The 16,902-nt window shown below is 44.3% G+C and overlaps 1 protein-coding gene and 1 long non-coding RNA gene across 2 annotated transcripts in view; both read left to right on the forward strand.

Annotated features, from left to right (window-relative positions):
- The window catches only part of LOC140497773 (uncharacterized), a 33,245-nt gene extending 21,340 nt beyond the window's left edge, over positions 1–11,905 (forward strand). The window contains exon 2 of the long non-coding RNA XR_011964840.1: positions 1,434–11,905. This is a non-coding gene — a long non-coding RNA (uncharacterized lncRNA). The remainder of the gene's footprint in view (positions 1–1,433) is intronic.
- Positions 1–16,902, forward strand: part of SUGCT (succinyl-CoA:glutarate-CoA transferase) — a 634,978-nt gene that overhangs the window by 325,026 nt on the left and 293,050 nt on the right. The window lies entirely within an intron of this gene.

The following is a 16,902-nucleotide window of genomic DNA, read 5'->3' on the forward strand; positions in this document are numbered from 1 at the left end:
ATGAGAAATTAACTTCCTGGGAGGGGAGGGCCTGAAAATATTCATTCTACATGTGCATATTTTTCTGTAAAAAAAGGAGAATTTCTAAGAAAATTCATGGTTTGGCACCATGGGAAATATTTCTTTAGTCTTCCCAAAGAGAAATGCTCCACAGGGCATTTTTCTTTGTAGGTCTGTCTTAGAAGGGAGATAAAGCCTTTGCTAGAAATATGTTGGGGTCACTAATTTTAAAATGGCTTGGGGTCCTTCCTTGTCATTGTCTAGGGAGATCAGAGAGTAGGGGAGCAACAGGCAAAGTTCAAGTGAGAGGGAAAGGGTCAATCAATGCCTGAATTTGAGCATTCTTGGCAAGGAAGAATAAGGCACATTTCTTTACTGATTTAATCATGCTTGCAAGCAAGAGAAGTGGTCTTTAGCCTCGTAGCAAAAAGAAAAATGGGGGCAAATGGCCACCCCAAAGGAGAGAAAATCTCTCAACAGGTAACGTTATATTTTCCTTAGGACTAAGCCTGAATTAATGACCTGTAAACTCCCTTCTAGGTCTAAAATTCTGTGATTTATGAAGAATTCTTAGGGCCTTCCTTGGAATGACTTTGGATTTTTCCAAACATCAATCAACCACCAAGTAGTCATTAAGTGCTTACCATATGCCAGATGCTGTGGGAAAAGCAGGGAATATGAATAAAAAACAAAATAGCCCCTGCCCTCAAGAAGCTTATGTTATGTTGGAGGCAGCCCAGATGTTAACAGGAATGATCAGTATATATATACTGAGAGTCTAGCTAATAGGCATGTACGGCATATATTAGATATAGTGAGAAGGCTCTAGCATCTGTGGGAGCTGGAAATGGCTTCTGCTCCTGTAGAAGGTTGCATTTGAACTGAGTCTTGAAGGAATATAGGGATTTTAAAAAAGGAAGGTGAAGATGGAGAACATTCCTACCATGGAGGTAGCCAGTGGGGGAGGGGGAATGGAGACAAGAGATGGAGAATCACGTGTGAGGGAGAGCATAGCAAGCCACTGTGGTGAGATTCTAGAGAGCGTATGGGGGATAGAAGGGGAGTGATGGAGACAGTCTGTAAAGAAGGCGGGAAGGGTAACAAGAAGATGAGCAGCCAAGCTCTTTAAATGCCGCACAGGATTTTATACTTGATCCTAGAGATAAAAGTGAACCACTTGAAGTTTCTTAAGTAGAGTGACCATCTTCTCAGTTTCCACATCAGCAAAATGAGAGATGATCTCTCAAGTCTTTTCTATTCATAAAACACTGTGATTATGTTAATCTAACTCAGAGGGAATGGAATCTCAATTTAGACTCTGACCTCCCCAAATTTCTTGGCTGATCTGACCCAGTGCTGGGACAATTGACAAATTAATCAGACAATTTAGCAAAACTCTACATTGGGGTATCCTTTGGCTCTGGCTTTGACAGGGGTGGTTCTGACATGGTGTGGGATCTCAGAATCTGTGGAGCAAATTTGTTGCTTTGGGGACTGAAGAAACACGCAGGATTTTTCCAGAATCCAGCTGTGGATTGTCGTCATTTTGCTCTGGTAGGACAACTCTTTGAATCTAAGCCAATGATATCCTTGAATCATTTGGTATCAGGGTACTAATGAGCTCTGCAGACATCTCAAATTCCTTCCTCTCCCCACCCCCCCAACCAGGTGTGGCTTAATCCAGCCTATTTTTCTCCTAAGTAATACAGCTTTCCCCAGGATTGTAAAGAGAATTTCCCAAAATGTTAGACACATTAAAAAGAGAGAGAGAGAGAGAGAGAGAGAGAGAGAGAGAGAGAGAGAGAGAGAGAGAGAGAGAGAAAGAGAGAGACAGAGACAGAGAGAGACAGAGAGAGAAAGAGAGAAAGAGAGAGAGAGAGAGAGAGAGAGAGAAGTATTTTGCTGACTTTTTGCTTCTTTTCAAAGGAAAAGTAAAATTTCTGTCAAATATTTCACTCTGGAGACAGACAATTTGAGTAGGAACTTCTCTTGTGAATTACTTGTGGGGTTCCATGATGGGAAAGACCTAGTCTGCCGTTCATTTCATTGGCTTCTTTTGTCTACTCTTGCAAACTGTTTTGTGACTGTGCTGATGGACTGATTGTAAAGAGTGAGTATTCCAGCTCATTTTATAGCTCAAATAAAACCCCCACTAATGCTAGAGAATTCAACGAATCCTGTAAGACAGATCCAATATTGTAGGTACTTCAGGGAATTCTTTGTTGCCTGGTAAGATAAAACTACTTTATTAGCTTTAAATATACAACAATCAGTCTATTTTCTTAAAGATAAATGAAAGTCCCATTTTAACTTGTCAAGTTCAAGTAATGAAAGAGAATAATTGCACATAGTAGGCTCTTAATAAATGCTTTGAAATGGCTGGTTGAAGGAGTAATTAAGTGGAGGATTGATGCACTAATCTTCACGGAATACTGTGCACAGAATTTTTGGCAATGAGGAAATTCAGTCGATGAAGTGGATAAATAGCAGATGATTCGATTTCGTATTGAGCATTGACATTTTTCTGCAGTTTGATTGGCCTTTTGGTAGTTTAGAAACTTTGAGTTTTTTAAAATTTAAATAAAAAAATTGCAGTTCCTGCAGAAAGGTTACAATAGAGATGTAAATTAACAGAAAATTAATAGGGATGAAAATAAAGGCACACATATGCTTCCAAAAGTGATTTCTACAAGTCCAAGATGGAGGGGATATGTCCATTATCTAATAGCTACTGTTTAAAAAGAAAGATTTTTTTGGTGGCTTTGTGGCTCATTATGAATCGCTGTGAAATGGAAGCCAAAAGAGTGAGTGGAATGTTAGGCGGGATTAATATTGTGATGTCTTGCCTTAGGTGGCCAGACCATCTTTCTAGTGATATGTTGTAAAAGGGCTTGGATGAGAGTGGTCACAGGTGGTCAAACAGGGTGATGGCTGATCTCAAGTTTATGCCACATGAGGATAGTAGAAGGACCAGGGAATGTTTAGCCTGGAAAGAAAAGGCTGGAGGGCAGGGGGAGATGGGGAGACATAGTAGCCACTTTCAAGTATTTGAAAGTTTGTAACATAGAAAAGAAGTCAAACTTTTTCTGCTTGTCTCAAGGTGACTGAGGAAAATATAGAAGCCAATTTCAGATTACTGGAAGGAAAGGCTTTGCCATCTCAAATGCCATGTGATGCCTCAGGAACCAGTGGGTCCCTCCTCACTGGAAACCTTCAAGGAAAGGTTGGAAACTGACTTGGTGCAGATGATGACTGGCATGTGGGCTAAATCAGAAGAAGGCCACTGGAACCCTTTCTTCCCATTCTGAGGTTTAGTGATTCCATGAAAATGATGTCTGTGTTCACTATTTCATTTGTTCATTTGGCTGACATTTCTTAAATAAATACCTTCTGTATCCAAATCCTGGAGCTGAGTTCTGGGGGATGTGCCCAAATGGTCAATCCATCATATCCCATGGCAAGTGCCCATCATAGGAGAAATGATTTACAGTCGGGAGGGGTAGCTCACCTGGGCCCATTCATTGTGCCTGGTTCTGTCCTTTTGGGGTTGGGGGAGCAGTAGAGTGAGTTGGATTGCTCTGCCTCATGAGAGCCCAACACATACTTGATGTCAACTCTCATGTGAGCAGCAGTGTGGAACTAATGGATACTGAAATGGCCTTGGAGTGCAGAAAACCTTGGGTTCAAGACCTGCCTCTGACAGATCTGATCTTGACCCTGGTCAAGTCCCTTGACCTTTTCCTGTTGGAAGCAACTCTGTACTTATAATCTAAAGCTGCAGAGAAGATGATCAGTTGTCATTGGTAAATGGTATTTCCTTATCAGCAGCCCCATGCACTGAGACCATATTTTCTTAAAACAAAAAACCTTAGTGTCTAATGCAAATGCCTCTTCCCCCCAGTCTTCTGTCATCAAAACGTCTCTAGTTCTCTCCTTTGATTCTCCTAGATCACAGTCTGGAGAACACTTGTTTAATCTATTAAATTTATTATTTAGTATTACTTATTTTATTATTTAATCTACTAAAGATAATTTTGTTCAGGTGCTGCTCTGGCTGCCTGACCTCTAGGGTTCCTTCTGTTCTGGGTGTCTGTGATTCTCATCTATCAGAAAGCTAATTGAAATATCAGTCTTGCTCCCAGAGTCCTCTGGCTCAGAGAAATCCTTCTCACCCTCCCCATAAGCTTGAATTTCTCCTGGGATTGTGGGGGTGTCCAGCTTCCACAGCGCCCCCCTCCCCATCCTAATCCAAGTGGGGCTAGGACTGAGCCGTGCCCAGTCTGGAGGAGTAGCTGAAACAAACACAGTGAACAGACAGCCTAGAACACACATGGACAAGATGCAAACAAGTTCAAACAAATGCATTTTTATGGACACGAAGATTGAGGGGGTGGGCTAGTGGGGATGGGAGATCCTTGTGCATAGGTGAAGCAGATGGGCGTCTGACAGGGCTTAGTGGAGAAGGCTGTGATGAGGCAGAGAGAAGGGCCAGTGATGCTTGGAAAGTAGGAGCCCGTGCACCTCTGGAGCCTCACGCCACAATCCTGGAGCCCAGCGCTCACTTTTCAGGAGCCTCATGCTTGCTTTCCTGGGGCTTCATGCTTTACCAAGCCTTTTACCAGTCTCCAGATCTGTCCAGATCCCTGAGTTCAATCCCCACTCCTTTCCTGAATTGGGTTTGCCTCCACCTTGTCTCCTGACCATCCTAAGAGTCCTCAAGCAGAGAAATTCCATTCTTCTGCCCAGTAATTTGCGCTGACTCCCCATTGTCTACAGAATTAAAGTCCCAACTCTGTAACTCGACGTTCAAGTCCCTCTCCCACCTGCCTCCCGTGGGCATCCCCGGACACACCGTCCACTTAAGTCTGACTGACCACCTGACCCTGACACCTTCTAAAAGCACATCCCAAACTTTCTGAACAGCGATTCCTAACGTCCCTGACATTTCATTGCTCCTTCCCCTCTTCTGACAACCTAAAGTCTGCTCATCCTTGTGGGGAAAGGGATACGGGACTGGAAATGGCATTTCACTGATATCGATATAGCACTCCCAGGTGAGGGAGCTCCCTTCCTCCAATGCAGGCCAGCACCTTCTCTGCATTGTATCTTTGAGTGTTCTCCAGAGCATGGTATCGAACTCAGATGGAAATAGACCTCTGCAGACTGCATATTGACTTAGAAAGCCACAAACTCACATTATCTGTTCTGTTTTATTTGTTTTGGTAAACATTTCCCAATTATATTTTAATCTTGTTTGAGACTCACTTAGGAGGTTTGTGGGTCCCTTGGAGGAGTCTGACCTCTCTGATCTAGAACACCCAGAAGTTAAGCCTAGGGTCAAGGAATTATTCTCTTTCAGAAATAGGATTTGAACCCAGGTCTTTCTAGGTGGGCTCTGCCATGCAGCCTGTCAGTCTTTGAGGCCCGAGACAAGTTCTGACTTTCCACTGGGGTCTTCCTTCTCTCACACTTAACCTTTCAGAGGTCCCTCCCTCCTCTGCACATAGCCAGGGTGCCTGGGCACCCTCTTCCTGGCCACTCACAAGCTGGCATTGTGATCTTTTTAATCCATCTTGTCTCCCGCCAGGTAGGTGGCATGGTGGGTAGAGCGCTAGACTTGGAGGTGGGGAGACCTGAGTTTGAATGCTGCCTCATACAGGCTATGTGTCCCTGGGCAAATGACTTAACTCTGTCAGCCTTAGTTTCTTCATCTGTAGAATGGGAACAATAGCACCTATCTTCCAGGGTTTTTATGAAGGTCCAATGAGATAATATTGCACCCTTAGGAATGAGAAATGAAGGACCAGCGCATGATAAGGAGAGAGAGCAGGCAGCATGTACAATAATAATACTAACAATGAATAATAATAACCAAAAAACCCAATAATGATGCACGACGCAACGTGGCACAGTGCTGGCCCCAGGGACAGGAAGGCCTCAGACACCAGCTGTGTGACTCAACCTCCCCCTGCCTCAGTTTCTTCATCTGTAAAATGAGGGAATTGGGCCTGACAGCCTCTAAAGTCTCTGGTCCTGTGCACCATGAAGGCTCTAGCAGCTGAGAGGAGATGGGGATCACCATTGGCTGGTGGGTGGGCAGTGGGGAGTGGAGAGGTCTGGGGTAGCTGGAAGAGCAGAGGGCATTCCAGGGAGAAGGAGCAAAGATTGAGAAGGTGGCAGTGTTCTATTGCATTCCTCCATGTGCATGTTGGGGGGGGAGGCAACAGGGATGAGTATGTGGAGGGTGGGCCACACCCACAGGAAGATCCAAGGTCAGCTCCATGGACAAGTGACTTAGCCTCTCTCAGTCTCAGTTTCCTCATCTGCAAAATGGGAATAACAGTGGTACCTATCTTCCAGGTTGTAGACTGGCTGCATAAACCTAGGCAGGTCACTCTCTGAGGCTGTAAGCTGCAGACTAGTTACAGATCATAGGATTATAGATTTGAAGCCAGAAGGAACCTTCGTGGTCATCTAATAACACGATTCCAGGGCAATCTCATCATTTCACAGATGAGGAAACTGAGGCTCCAAGAGGTTCTTAGGGCTCTAACTCTAGAACTGGGAGGGACCTGAGAGGTCAGATAGTTCAGACTGCTCCTTTTACAGATGGGGAAACTGAGGCCTAGAGAGATTCCTAGGACCCTAGCTCTAGCTGGTCCAAACTGCTCCTTTTACAGATGGGGAAACTGAGAAATGAAGGACTTTCCCAGGGTCACTGCTTCTAGAGCCAACCCCCTTTCCACACCTCTCCCTAGTTCTCCCCTGCATCAGTGGAGTGTGTTTCCTTACCTGGATTTCCCTGTATTGATGGTGTCACCACTCTGGACCACAAGGACAAGGTCACAAGTTGTAGCCATTGTTGTGCACACCGCACCATTTTGTGCCTTTGTAGGTGATTGCCATTCTCAATGGGTTCTTACCTTTCTTTTTTTTTAATATGTCCCTGCTGAAGTTTTTGAGGTCATGCCTCGTCCCCGTTTTTCTCATAAGCCCTCTTTTTACCAAGCTGTTTCACTCATTCCTGTGCTTTTGGGGAACACATACTTCGAGTCAGAGCCAAACCTCTTGACCTTGAACGAGGCTCAGGTCCACCCCATCTCGGTGGCAGGGATGGGCACCCTTCGGCCAGGATTCTCGGGGATCCTCACCTGAAGGGTGGGGCCAAGGAAAGATCTGGCAGAATTGACCATTCCCTCTCTAAGCTAACGAATTCCACCAAGCAGTTTGTCGGCAGCACGGGCTGGCTGAGAGCGTCTGGGCCCCTGTGGTGAAGGGAAGGGGGACAGGCAGTTTCCAACAGCCGGCTCGGCCCAACAAGCTCCCGGGAAGAAGGAAAACCCATCTGTTCCCCAAGTCTCTGGATCGACTCCATGTTGGAACCTCGTTTCCTGGATAATCACACAGCCCCTTGTCTCTCTGGTGCTCGGAGATTAAGCCAGAGAAGCCCCTTTACAAAAAGCCACTCTTTCTATGGCTTCGAGGTCTCAAGAGCACAGATGGAGAGCTAGGAGGACCTCAGGGCTACTGAGTCCAGCATCATGGGGAAACAGGGACTAGACGAGCGCTAAGGGTTAGAGCTGGATTTGGACCCAAGTCCTTGGCCCCTAGGCCTCTCTGCGGTTCTGAGAGCTAGAGTCCATCTCTTGCAACAGAGAAAAGTGTTAGCCTAGGATTGACCTCTGCCTCCAGGGGGGGCTCCTTTAACTAACCTTCCCCCTGGCCTTGATTAGTTGAACACAATAAACTGGCAATGCTGAACTGAATGCGGCTGATGGGTGATAACCACACAATGGTTTTTCTTTCAGTGAAAGTTTTCCCCTCTTTTGTTTAGGGACCCTTTGGGGATGGCCCAGCCCCCACCCCTAGAATGTGACATGACAGGGCATTCGTTTCAAGGTGTCCCGGAGAACGAGACAGTTCTGGGGCCTGCTAACTTCAGCCCCCATCAGGCAGTACCTCACCAGCCGGTAGCTTTTCATTTTGATAACAAGAAGAGCTAAGGTTTCTATAGCACATTTACGATTTTCAAAGCTCTTTCCTTGTGCTATCTCATTTGATCCTCAAGACACCTGTGTGAAGGAGTTGCTAGTATATTTGACAGACCAGGAAGCCAAGCCAGAGGTTAAGTGACTTGTCCAGGGTCACCCATTTACTAAGGATATGAGGCAGGATTTGAATTCAGTACCCCAGCACTGTCCTCACTGCGCCCCCTGGCTCCCTCACGATTTTGGCCTGAGGCAATGTTTTTAGCCTTCCTCTGCTGCTGAAGCATCGTGTGTGAAATCAGTTTTGGAGAACAAGGGAATTCAGATTTGTCGATTCTTTGAAACCTTTACTTACACATTTCAGCTGCTTGCTGACCTATGAGATATTTGGGGAATATCTTTTCTTTGTTATTTTCTATCTTCAAACAGGGTTCTAACCAATCTTCGTACCATGGACCCCATGGGTAGCATACTGATGAAGTCCCTTTGTAGAGCAATGGTAAATATAAAAAGTGAAATATAAAAGATTTAAAAAGGAATCGATCATACTGAAATACAGTTATCAAAACAGTAACAACAAAGTTTGTGGACTCGACATTAGGAATAGAGATAGGGCTTCAAACATTGTATGCTTGATCATTCTTCACCAAAAGTGGCCCTTCAGGGAAAACAAACAAACAAACAAACCACAGGCAGGACTCCTGCATTTGCTAATTGACTTAACTGATTCATTTGATTGAGTTTGACAGTTATATTGCTAATTGATCATTTGTAGTGTTCCATTAGCTGATTATCCACATGATCTCATTTGCCCTTAACTCTTATCATCTCCATTTCATAGATTTACAGACTTTTACATTTAGCCCATTTTCAGAGACAGCAATAAGGAGCTGACCTTGAAGCCAGAAAGACCCGGGTTCACATTCTGTTCTGAAACATACTGTCTGTGTGACCTTAAGCCAGTCACCTAACCACTCAGGAATCTAGACAATTTCCTGTTAAATTTCAGAGAAGGTACTAAAAGAGAAAGTTGTCTTTCTTGGAAGTTCTGTATCCCAATGATAATATTATAGTTAACATAAATCATAAATCCAGCCCTCATTTCTTCTATTCCATATTAAGAAACTGAGGCTCAGCGAGTAAGTGAATTGCCCATGGTCACAGAGCTAGTAAGTGTCAAAAGTGGGATATGAATCTTAATGTTCCTGATGTCAAGCTCATAGCTGTTTTGCTCTTTGTTGAAATTCAGGATTCATTAATTTCTCATCATGTGGATGTTGGCCATTCATTCATCTGTAGAGGCTGCTTATGGATGAAAACAAGTTAAGAAATGTTTGTTAGAAACTGCAGCTGCCTTTTGCCCAACATGTGCCTCTGTATCCATTGTGGGATTTGCAACCTTGGGAAATGGTGGTGTGCCTCTGCCAACATCCCTGGAAGGAAGGGGATTCGAAGAAGATGAGCCCAAGATACACTGACATGTCCCTGCACCTGCAATACAGATGGCGGCCTTTGGCCTTCCCTCTATCGATGCTGCCGTGGTATTCATTGTCTCCACCTCTATTTTTCAAATTCTGTTTTTCCTGTAAGAAAACCTGGTTTGTGAAAATCAAGTTATATAGAGTAGGGAAATTATAGGGAAATAATGTGCTTTGCAAAAGGATTCACAAATTTCCTTAAACCTTTTCATAGCCCATTTCCCCTCCCTAATGTTATTGCCCCAAACAATGTAGTGTGGGCAGCCCCAATGAATCTTATTATCGAGTGCCTCTGGCATATTGGAGGCACTTAGAAAATGCTTAGTGGATCAAATACCCATTTGACAGAAGATCAAAACTGAGGCTCAGAGAAATTGTGAGAAGCTGACATCACCTAGCTGGTGTTTGGGGGATTTCTCTTTCACACGAAATAGCTGTGTCCCCTCAGGGCCACAGAATGTGAAAGTGGCAGGGCTGGATCTGAACCCAGGTCTTTAGACCTGAGGCTTTAGATCAATAAAGGCTTGATGGACACTCTTAAAAGAGCCCAATATTAGCATCACAGACTTCGAGCTTGAAGGGATTTATGAGGCTGTGGAAGGCAACCCCCTTATTTTATGGAAGAAGAAACAGAGGCAACAAGTCCCAGAGCCGTGACTTGTTCAGGGGCAAGTGGCTGTTGTCAAAAGTGGAAGTTGAAGCTAGTTCTGTTTTACTGTAAATTGAAAACTTGATCCACTATCTCATGCTGTAAGCTTTCTCATTTTCCAGTGATTCCCCATCACTACACTCTCCAAAAGTCACACCTTTCCTCACAGCGAATCAATATAAGTGATCAAAACAAATCAACACATGACTCTTATGCCCCATTCCTCACCTGTAGGCCACCACCTCTCCTCCAAGGAGAGGGAAGAATGCTTTCCAACTGACCACTAAACTCACAATGAACTCATCAAACAAATCAAAATGGCAGATACTGTTCTCTCTTGTTTTAATCCCCCTCCCCTCCTAGAGGCACACGTTAGTCAGGGGCCCATGAGAGATAATCTGGATCTATTTGGACCCAAGGGTGACCACCCTGGAAGGGGCCCATCTTCTTAGATGCTGCATGGAGCTAGAGACCTCTCTTGAAGAGCACCTGGCCCATTGTGCAATGTGGGGCCCAGTGACCAGCTGCTAGCAATAAGGAAATTGTGCTTATGTAACCCAGCTCGGGTATCTGAGGGCTATTTTCTTGATAAAAGCTGAAACACCAGGGAGTTTTCTGCTGCCAGGATGTCTGTTTTATTTGAAAATCCTGACTGTGTTGAAGCGAGCGCTCATGGCGTTTCTAAGGGATTCCAGTCTTCACCCCATCCTCACTATCCCCACCCCCATCCATTTGGAGAACTTGGTGGAGGCTTCTACCAAAGGGAGTGTTCCATGCCGTGTGGCATCCAGGAAATGGATGGCTAGGAACTGCTCTCAGCAGACTTGTTTTCTCATGTTTACCCCCAAGTGCTGTAGTTTGTTCTTCCTGTAGATGCAGGTTTGTGTGTGTATATGTGTGTGTGTGTATGTGTGTGTGTGCGCGCATGCGCGCGTGTACACGAGAGCCTCCCATTTGTTGAGGGATTTTCATGCAAACATCTTGGAGCGCTTTACAAAAGAATTTGAAAAATTAAACCAAACAGGATATGGGGCTGAACTGCCAAAAAAGTAAGTCTTCAGGCATGATTTAAATTTAGTTAATGACATAAAGAGCTTAATCTGTGAAAGGAAGCGAGTCCTTGGGATTAGAGAAGGCAAGGTCCTCCTGGTGGGTTGGGTGGAGGCCTCCTTGGAACCCTCTGGGTGAGCCAGCTCCAAGCTGGACCGCAACTTCAAGTCAAGAGCCCCAGGCTCTGCATTGTTCTGAGATAGGGATTGGGCCTTCTCTTTGGGGGGAAAAGAGGAAAAGATGCTCATGTTGGATCTTCTTGAGTGGAAACGCTTCCAAGCCCCCAGTGCTGGTGCTGGCGCTGAGCAGGCCTGTAGCTTCCATGTGGATTCTGGCAGCTGATTCCGGATCCTTCTGATTATGGACTCTCTCCATCCTCGGTGCTACTGGGGGGTAGAGAGCATTCAAACAAGGTTCAGAAAATCCCATTGCCAATAATTTTATGGTCGGAAACCCATAAACTGCACAGTGTTGAAATCATCCACGTTGTTTTGCTTTGATGAAGAGCGCCCTGGCTCTGGAATCAGACAACCTGGGTTCAAATCTTCACTTATGATATGTGCTATCTGTGTCACCCTCGTCAGTTCACTCAGCTCTCTGGCCTCACTTTCTTTATTTGTAAAGTTGGTCTTGATGGCTTCTAAGAGCTCTTCTTACTCTGGACTGATGATCAGCTGCTTTTCATGTTGTCCTTCGATGATTCACCAAATGGCCATCAGTCTTCATGAGCAGCACCAGATGTAAAGGGGTAGGCTTGTGAATTCAGAGGAGCCCGTTCAAATCCTGTCTGGTCACCTAGTTCTTCCGGGTGTGAGTCTCTTAAACCCCCTGGGCCTCAGTGTCCTAACCCATAGAACACAGAGGTTGTTCTGTATGGTTTCTACAGCCTCTTCAAGGTCCAGACCTAGGAACCTAATGACCTTGGTAATTGGCAGCCCTTGGAGTAGACATTGGAAAATGAGTCTGGGGGGAAGGATTATGAAGATGTCCATGAATTTTTGTCCACTACAAAATTCCTTAATATAGGAAGCCATAGTGACAGACTTGACAGTTAATGTGAGCTTAAGCAGCAATGGACGGGGTAGGGGGTTAGACAGGGCCAAGATCCTGGGAAGGAAGAGCTAACGTAAAATAATAACCACATTGCAAAGTTTCTTAAGATTCGCAAGCATGTGTGTGTGTGTGTGTGTGTGTGTGTGTGTGTGTGTACACACACATGAATAAAATTTTAGACATAATTGAATAATAACACTCTAAGGTCTGCAGAGCACTGTACAGTTATTGTCTCATTTGATCCTCCAAGCCTGGGAGGTAGGTGCTTTCGTTATCCCTCTTATACAGATGAGGATATTGGAACTGATGGAGGGAAGTAACTTGCCAGTCACCTAGCTAGTGAGTGTCCGAGGCTGGTGTTCTTGACTCAGAGTCCAATGCTCTGTGCCCCGTGGCTCCACCTAACTGACAAGGGGATGGTCCGTGCTACTGTTCTCTGTCTTGGTTGATCCACACCTGACATGTTGGGCTTTGTTAGGAAAGAATGTTGATGAGTGGAGAGCTTTGAGACCAGGGTCACTCGTGGGAAGAAGCCCCCCACCCCTGTTCTTAGTGTAGGAGGTGTTCAGTCTGGAGAAGGGGAGCCTTGGGGTGGGGGACATCTCAGCAGAGCTGGCTCCAAGCATTTGAAGGGTGGACACATGAAGGAGCACTTAGATGGTTCTGCCTCAGAAGGCAGAACTAGGCATGCTGCAGAGTTTTAACGACTCCCGTTTAGGCTAGATATGAAGACAAACTTTCTAGCAAGTGAAGTGGGATGAGCTGCCATGGGAAGTGGTGGGTTCCTCCTCACTTGGAGGCGGTTAGGCAGGACCTACAGGGCCACTGGCCAAGTATTTGGTAGATGGGGTTCTTTTGGGGTACGATTTGGACTAAAGGACTTCTAAGAGTCTGAATATAATAATAATAAATAATAGTAACTAGTATTTGCACTGTACTTTAAGGTTGCAGAATACCTTACATGGTATACCATACAATTCTTACAGCAACCTTGGGAAACAGGTACTATTTTCCCCATTTTACAGAAAGGGAAACAGACAGAAAGGTGTTAAGTGACTTGCCCAGGTTTGTACCACTGGGAAGTAAGTGTCTGAGGCTGGATTCTGAACCCAGCACTGTATCTATTGCACCACTTCATTGTCTCAGCAGTGATACGAGAAAAGAAACAGTATGAATCTGCTACATTTTGTCATGGTGCAGAGGAGACAGGGATGAATGTGACTGGAATCCAGTGGTCACAGGTTTCATGGAGGAGGTTACACTTGAGCTAGTCCTTGATAAATCAGTGGATTGGAGCAGTGTGTGTGTGTGTGTGTGTGTGTGTGTGTGTGTGTGTGTGATGCGATGCTAACTGGATGTGTTAGTGTAAGCTGAGACAGAGATGGTCTGGCCAGTGGCTAGCTAAGATTATGTATTAGGAGGGGGCCTCATGGGAAATGAGGCTTCCCTAGTTAGGGTTGGGTCATCTTTGTCTTCAGAAAGGCCAAGGTGTCTGGGCTCTAATTCAAGGGTTTTCCAAAGCCTCAAATGGCAGATGATTCCCAAACTCCGTATGTATATGTTCCTGAGTGTTATAGATAGTATAACATCTGTGTACCAGGAAAACAATTTGGTTATATCGTGCAGATTCTTCATCACATATGAAGGCTTGGAGGAAAGTCATCGAACTACTTCTGGTCCACCTTGAGTGTTTCCCCCAATGTTTATGCTCCAACATTTCATTTGCAGTGGTTCAGCTTGGTGTTTGTTTGACATTGGCACAGGAAGAAGGGCGGAGGTGCCAAGAGAAGCATTTTTTAAATCAAACCTGAATGCTACGATGTCATATAACTGAATCCATTTTTCTTTAATTTGTTTCAATGAAAAATAGCTGTTGGGTGAAGTCATCACATCCTTTGAAAGCTTGCTTCAGAATTTCCCAATACATAATGAAATTCTCATTTAAAAAAAGTCAAACATGCATCCTAGACAAGGATAAGGCACTGGGCATCTTTGAATGCATACTGAGTGTTTCCAGTCTTTAATGTTTGGGGGAATTATTTCTACAAGAAACTCAATCTTTAAAAACTGTATTCATCCCTGTGCCATTGGCTAATGTGGAGAAATCTTAGAACCATTCATTCTGGGGACTTCGAGGTGGGAGGACCCTAATCGATCCGGCATGCATTGTCTCCACTTTACAGATAGCTTGAAGAGGTCTGACTTTCCAGAGTTATTCTTGTCCTTCATGACATCACTAAAGTGAGAGACATTTGTGAGTTTTATGGGTTTTTTTTTCTACTAGAGAAAGAATCTCAATAACCCCAAGAAGAGGGAGAAAAAGTGAATTAGTTTAGTATCTGGCACATAGGAAATGCTTGTTGACTTGAATGAAAATGATGAGAAAGACATCTACTCACTGGTGAAGTTTACTAATGGGGTATTTTTTAATCTAACCTAATCCACTGAGCAATTATTAAGCACCTCGGGTATGCTGTGTGCGGAGGCTAAAAAGATGCAAAGGACATTCTGGCCTTCAAGCAGCTTCCATTCCACTGTGAAAGTGTCCACAGAGAAGTCTAGATATTCTAAATTTAATATCTTAGCATTTTTTTAACCTAGATTTCTAAGGAACAAAACAAAAATATTTCCAGAAAGAAAACTAACATTATTTCTAATAAAAAGCTGCTTCACTGTGGTTTAAATGAATGTGCATCTTCAAGCCCATGTGCACAGGACGGACTTTCAAAGCCTGTTGGAGTTGGATCATGTTAAGTACAATTGTTTGGTTGAACTGATAGAAAACAAATGATTGGCCTCTGTTAGAACTTGTCAGGCAGCTTAGTAATGACCATGGCATCCAGTGGAAAATCAGTTATGGTCTGTGAAGCTGAAAAAAACCCCACATTTCAATAACCTTAAGATTGGGACAGTAGTGAGCAAAGGCCAGAAATCTAAAGTTAAATTGGATCCACTCTCTCTATGGTTTTCTTCTTCTTACCGAGCTCTATGAGAATGTAGACGAGGTTCCTTCTGTCTCTTTTTCTTTCTCTTTTTCTTGTCCCCCATCTCTCTTAGTGCATGGACAGCCTGAGCCTAGGTGCTGACATATGTGTGTGCGCACAAACATGACATACATGTATGTGTGTATACACACATGTACTTATATATGTATAATTATATACAACCATATATATATAATTCTATACAAATATGTGTATATAGGATTCCCCCTCTTTCTAATTCCATATCCATAGTGTTATTCATTTTGATGAATATTCAATATTGAATATTTGTATTTACATCTGGAAAGTCTGGTGTTGGAGGCAGAGAGCTGACTTTAAAGCCAGGAAGATCTGGGGTCCACCTCAGACCCAGCCTGGCTTTGTGATCCTGGGCAAGTCACTAACATCTCAGTGCTCCATCCTAAGAACAGAGGTAACCGATTAGATGTCAGTATGTCTTGGTGGAGGGAGTTTCCATGCCTAGGAATTCCCTCTATCAATGAAATCTCAGGGGCAGTCCTTTATATACAAGTGTGTGTGTGTGTGTGTGTGTGTGTGTGTGTGTGTGTGTGTATGTACACGTAGATGTAAGAATATATACACACGCATCTACACAAATGTATAAACACATACATTTATGTGCATTTGTGGAATAAATTACTATACGAGCCCTTGGTCAAAGACTCCCTTTAAGTGTTTCTGGAAGATGAGCCATGCTAAAGCCTTGACATCTGGGAGTACCAGGGAATATCTGTAGCCTCTGCCCTCTCCAGTCTGTCCTTTGAACAGCCTCCAGACTGATGTCCCTACAACAAAGAAGAAACCGTGTCATATACCTCTGTAACATCCAGTGGCTCCGCTTGGCCTCTTTAGGTGAGCATTGAAGGTCTCCCATCAAGGGGTTCCGGCTTGAGTTTCCAGGTTGACCACATGCCACTCATCTCACCAGGGTCCAGAAACGAGTCAGGGTATACCCTTGACTTGCCGTGTTTCCTGCCTCAGCATTGTGGTGAATTCCATGTAAGATTATAGCACGGGAGAAACTGGGCTCCTCATAATTTCGTGGTTTCCTAGCTGGGAAAGAGTGAGTGTGCCTCGTCCCTAGCCTTGCTCTTCTTCTTCAGTGGAAACAGCACCTGGTTGGATGTCAGAGGACGTGGGTCTGAGCCCCAGCTCCGCCAGCGTCTGACTGTCTGGCTACTTACTTTTTCCATCTTCTAGAACAGGACCTCCTTGAAGACAGGGACTTTTGTTCTTTTCGTTGTTTGTTGATTTGTGCTTATAACCCCAGCATTGGGCACACAACCTCATACCTAACCTTCATTCATTGGTTATTGATCTGGAAAAAAATAGAATTCTACTTTCTAACCATGGGGAGTACAGAATTTTGTAAATATTCTTTTGTTTTCTGGAATTCCCCCCCTCACCCTCCACTCCTCCTTGGCTTCCGTCTAGTCTCAGCTAGAATCCTACCCTACTTTCTTCCAAGAAGCATTTTCTGATCTCAATTAACTCAATAACTTCCCTCTGAGCATATCTTTAATTTATTGGACTTTGATCTTTTTCGTACCTACTTGTTTGCACATTGTCTGCCCCTTGAGGTCAGGCAGGGATTATATTTTTTGCCTTTCTTTGGGAAGCCCAGTGTGTAGGGCAGTGCCAGGTCCATGTGGGCAATGACTTAGTAAATGCTTGTTGGC

This window comes from Notamacropus eugenii, chromosome 3 (genome assembly GCF_028372415.1).
Source record: "Notamacropus eugenii isolate mMacEug1 chromosome 3, mMacEug1.pri_v2, whole genome shotgun sequence".
Lineage (NCBI taxonomy): Eukaryota > Metazoa > Chordata > Mammalia > Diprotodontia > Macropodidae > Notamacropus > Notamacropus eugenii.